Here is a 6,000-nt window from a genome sequence, read left to right on the forward strand (position 1 = left end):
GTGCTCATCACAAGTGCCCTTCTTAATGCCCATCACCCATTTACCTCATCCCCCTCCACCTCTCCTCCAGCAACCCTCAGTTTGTTCTTTCTGGTTAAGAAAGTTGTTCTATGGCTGCTTGCCTCATTTTTGTCCCCCCATGTTCACTTGTTTTGTTTCTTAAATTCCACATATGAGGGAAATCATATGGTATATGGTATTTGTCTTTTTCTGATTGATTTATTTCACTTAGCATGATACACTCTAGCTCCATCCATGTCATTGCAAATGGCAAGCTTTTGTTCTTTTTTATGGCTGAGTAATATTCCATTATATATATTTATATATATATAAAATATATATTTTATACATAATATATCCCACAATTTCTTTATCCATTCATCAGTCAGTGGACATTTGGTAAGCCTCAACCTTTAAAATGCAACTCAAAATGATTAAACAGTAAGCAGATGGATTATCTCATATCACCAAAAGTCTAGAGGCAAGAAGGCTATGTCCAACCGAAAGACACTGAGACCCCAGATTCTTTCCATCTTGCAGGTCTGCCTATGGCTTCCTTTTGGTTGGAAAATTACTGCAACAGCTCCAGGCATCTTACCCTGATATCAGCCAATGTCCATAAATGGAATAGGACCATTTCCCTCTACTATGTCTCATTTTCAGAGCTAAGAAACCTTTTCTAAAACCCTCCAGAAGACTTCTCCTCACACCTTATTGGTCAGAACGGGATCACACACTCACCTCTAAATGCATCACTGGCAAGAGGAATAAGACCACTATGATTGACTTGAACCTGTCGGGATTTACCTGAGTCATGGAAGTAGAGAGATGGTCACTGAGATACATTTGGGACTTGACTATTTATTAAGAAAGAGAGGGAAATTGCCATTAGGTAGGCAACTATAGGTTTAGGACAGTTGCCAACATTTGCAAATTAGGAGATTTTACATAAAAAGTCAAGATTTCTATTTTTTTATTTAAAAAAATTGTGCTATGTAAACGTAAAATTCATCCTAAGCATTTCTAAGTGTACAGTTCAGTAATGTTAAGTATATTCCCATTGTTGTGCAACCAATATCCAGAATTTTCCATCTTGCAAAACTGAAACTCTTTACCTATTAAACAAATCTTTTTCCCTCCTTCCCCCAACTCCTGGCAATCACCAGTCTACTTTCTGTCTCTATGAATTTGATTATTCTAGGTACCTCATATAAGTGGAATCATACAGTATTTGTCTTTTTGTGCTGGGTTATTTCACTTAGTATAATGTCCTCAAAGTTCATCCATGTTGTAGCCTGTGTTAGAGTTTCCTTCCTCCTTTAAAGCTGAATAATATTCCATTGTATGGGTGGAACACATTTGTGTTTATCCACTCATTCATCGATGGACACTTGGGTTGCTCCCACCTTTGGCTCTTGTGAATAATGCTGCTATGAACATGGGTGCATAAACATCTCTTCGAGGCTCTGCTTTCAATTCATTTGGATATATTCCCAGAAGTGGACTCTGGATCATAATGGTAACTCTACTTTTACTTTTTTTGAAGAACTGCCATACTGTCTTACACAGTAGCTGCACCATTTTATGTCCCTACCAATAGTGCACACGGGGTCCAATTTCTTCACATCCTGGCCTCCACTTGTTCTTTTCTTTTCTTTTTTTTTCTTTTCATTGTAGACATCCTATTGGGTGTGATGTGATATCTCCTTGTGGTTTTTATTTACATTTCCCTAATCATTAGTGGTCTTGAACATCTTTCTATATGCTTATTGGCCATTTGGATATCATCTTTGGAGAAATGTTGATTTAAGTCCTTTGCAGATTTTTAAATGAGGTAATTTTCTATTGTTGAGTTGTATGAGTTCTTTCTATCTTCTGGATATTAACTGCTTATCAGATATATAACTCGCAAATATTTTCTCCCCTTCTGTAGGTTGCCTTTTCACTTTGTCGATTTTGATGCATAGAAATTATTTATTTTGATGTAGTCCAATTGATCTGTAGCTATTTTTGTTGCCTTTTGATGACATATCCAAGAAACAATTGTCAAATCCAATGTCATGAAGCTTTTCCCTATTTTTTTCCTAAGGTTTTATAGTTTTAGATCTTACGAGTAGGTTTTCAATCTATTTTGAATTAATTTTTTAAAGATTTATTTATTTGAGAAAGAGTGTATGAGTGAGGGGAGGGGCAGAGGGAGAGAGAGAGAGAGGGCAGGCACCCTCTGAGTGGAGAGCCCAATGCTCCCAGGACCCCAGGATCATGACCTGAGCCAAAACCAAGAGTTGCACCCTTAACCGACTGAGTCACCAAGGAGCCCCTCCATTTTGAATGAATTTTTACATATGGTGTAAGGGAGGGATCCAATTTCACTCTTTTGCATGTGAATAGCCAGTTTTCCTGACACCATTTGTTGAAGAGACTGTCCTTTCCTGCACTGAATAGCCTTGGCACTGTTGTTCAAGATCATTCAACCACATACACAAGAGTGTATTTTGGGGCTCTCTATTCTATTCCGTTGGTCTATATGTCTTTCTGTCAGTACCACATTTTTTCATTACTGTAGCTTTGTAGTAAGTTTTGAAATCTAGAAGTGTGAGACCTCCAACTGTTCTTTATAAAGATTATTTGGCCATCAGGGTCCCTTAAGATTCCATACAAATTTTAGGATGGATTTTTTTTTTTTTTTTTTTTGCATTAAATGTTTTGCCAGTCTGCCTGTAGCAGCCTGCTCTCAATGCCGCTTGATGCTTCCTAGTGTGGGCTAGGCACAGAGAGCCAGCCGCATTTGTTAGAATTGCAGATGTCAGTAATGGCAAGACAAGGTTCATATGGCCATGCTATTGCTTCAGAACTTATCCATAGGCTGTGGGGACCCGGCGAGCTCCCTCACAGGTGGGAGTGAAGGATTAAAAGCCAAGAAGGCCAAAGTCACAGAAGTCATGGAGCTGGCCTGAACTGGGCAGGGCAGCAGGCAGGCTCCATTTCCACACGGGCACTCTGCATGAGTGCCCTGCAGCCCACTGCCCTGCAGCCATCCTGGGGAGCTACGCAAGGCCAGACAGCGGTGCCCGGAGCTGTGGAAATTGCCCGCCCTCTGTGGCACTGAGACTCTGCCTATTGTCTTTAAAAGGAAAATAAAAACATTCTTCTGACTTCTCCATCTGCCCTCCCTCTTGGGTCCCCAAATTAATTTCTCAATGGATTTAATATGGTTTTATTTTTCCCAAAGAGATTCACTTTGGATTACGTCCAGGAATCCTTTTTTTTTTTTCCTCCATGGAAAGCTTTCATTTATTTTAACTTTTTCACTGTGAACATTTTCAAACACAATGTGAGAGAGAACAGTATAATTAACCCCCACCTACCCATCATTCAGCTTACATCAGTATTCAAATTTGCTATTTTTGTCTCACTTCTCCCCTCCACATTTGGGGGGATGGGTATGGTGGAGTATTTTAGGTAAATCCTCCCCCATCTTTTTTATAGTAGGCTCCACACCCAGCCTGGAGCCCAACACAGGGCTCAATACCACGATCCTGAGATCATGACCTGAGCTGAAATCGAGTCAGATGCTCAACCGACTAAGCCATCCATTCGCCCCAGTGATGGAGTATTTTAAAGTAACCATTATTTTTATTTCAGGAACACATTTTTAAAAGTTGCAACAGGATATAATACCTTCCATTTATTGCCAGCTATGAGCCATGGCGCCAGCAGGAACATTTACACGTGTTATTTCTAGTCCTTCTGACAACCCTGTAGTAAGTTAGTCCCATTTTATAGATGAGGAAATTGAGGTTCTGCCTTAATTTAGAGACAAAAGAAAATAGGCTGAGCGATAGTACATTAGAAGTACATTTGAAGCTATGGTGACAGAAAAGCCCCAAATGCAGCAACATGAAAAATTTAAATTTCTCATGTAAAAGTTCAAGTTGGCCCAGACCATGTCTAGGGCTAGCATTGTCGCTTGATGGCACTAGGGACCCAGACTTCATTTCTCAACACCACAGATCAGGATGGTGGCTCTGGGTTCCATCATTCGGTGCAGGTGGAAAATGAAATGGTAGAGGCTTGCCCCTTTCCTTGACGGCATGATCCTGAAGCTGCACACATAACTACCACTCACCAGCCATTGCCCAGAACTTAATCACTGGCCATACCTCCAAAGGAGACTGGGATGTGCAGTCTTATTTGGGGCAGCCTAGGACCAACTAAAAATCAGGGATTCTATTATAAGGGAAGAAAGGAGGACAACCAGCTGTGCCTTCATGAATGGAATAGAGTCCTTTTGAAGTCAAGGTCATGGTTTTGAGGTTTGGGGTTTTTTTTGTTGTTTTGGGGGGGACTTGGCCTCAACTGTGGTCCATTTAGCAAACCCGGTGGTGCCTGGTTTAATTAGAGGTAGATGTCCTTTGGTGATGAAGGATTTCAGTTATTTAATCCTTGTGCCCATGACTTTTTTCTTTTTTCTTTTTTTTTTTTTTTTTTTGCTCAGAACACTTATAACCATACTATTCTTTTAAAATGAAATGTATTCTGATTTTTTTTTTTTTAAAGTAGGCTCCATGCCCAGCACGGAGCCCAATGTGGGGCTTGAACTCACAACCCTGAGATCATGACCTGAGCTGAGATCAAGAGTCAGACGCTTAACCAACTGAGCCACACAGGCACCCCAAAATGAAATGTATTCTAATAACAAATTTACATTACGTGATTTCATTCCATTATCCATAATAGAGAGACTCCGATGACGTATCATTACATGTCAATAATGGGTTTATATTCAGCCCTGCTCTTTCCCACCTGGGTGGCTGTGGACAAATTATTTACCTTTTCCAAGCCTCCTTTCTACAAAATAGGAATACTGTTACTTACCTCAGTGAATTGTTGTGAAGGCCCATTAGGTGATGGATGAAAGTTCCAGTCACACAGTGAACACTTGATTGTATCTGTATAACTGATACCTATGTAATCACTCCCCCCTAAACCTACCCTATTCCTATTTTTTCTTTCTTTCTTTCTTTCTTTCTTTCTTTCTTTCTTTCTTTCTTTCTTTCTTTCTTTCTTTCTTTCTTTCTTTCTTTCTTTCTTCCTTCCTTCCTTCCTTCCTTCCTTCCTTCATTCCTTCCTTCCTTCCTTCCTTCCTTTCTTTCTTTCTTCCCTTCTTTTCTTTCTTTCTCTCTCTCTTTCTTCCTTCCTTCCTTTCTTCCTTTCCTTCCTCCCTTCCTTCCTTCCTTCCTTCTCTTCTCTTCTCTCTTCTCTTCTCTTCTCTTTTCTTTTTTTCTTTTCTTTTCAAGTAGGCTCCACAACCAGTGTGGGGCTTGAACTCACAATCCTGAGATCAAGAGTCTCATGTTCTACCGACTGAGCCAGACAGGCGCCCCTAATTCCCATTATTTCTAAAAATAAAATCATAGCATGTTATAGCACAATAGTGCATATTTTCATATCTATCAGTTAATTGGGGCATCACAGTACCCTGTGAAATAGGTTGGGGAGGTACTTCTTATTCCTCTACTCTCCTAGATTAGGAAACACAAACTCAAAGAAATGGATTGACCTGGCCAAGGTTACGTTGTTCCCTCTTGACCGGCTCCTTCCCGTGCGCATCTAAACCTGCTCCGTTGGCTACCATCTTAAAGTTTAGAACACACAAGGAGCCGTCAGTAGAATTTTAAAAGGCCATTTACATAGAATTCTAGGCTCCTGGAAGCATTTCTGATAGGTTTTTTTAAAAGGCAGGTAACAGGCTGACGTGTGACCCTGTCACCTTAACTTTTCATGACTGATACTGGCCAAGACATAGGGAGACCTACAGGCACAGTATCCATCCCAGGGAGTTTCCCAAGGTCTCTTTAATAAATAAAACCTATTATCCTATGATGCCAGGGACTAGGTTTCAGAGCTTTAAAGAAATATCTGTGAAGAATTCAACATCCTCTGAAAATTTTGAAAATCTGAAAACTTTTCTCGAATTAGGGCCCGATTAGATGGTAG

Source organism: Eumetopias jubatus, unplaced genomic scaffold (assembly GCF_037043125.1).
Source record: "Eumetopias jubatus isolate StellerSeaLion01/CBP00866 unplaced genomic scaffold, mEumJub1_p1.0 scaffold_2, whole genome shotgun sequence".
NCBI lineage: Eukaryota > Metazoa > Chordata > Mammalia > Carnivora > Otariidae > Eumetopias > Eumetopias jubatus.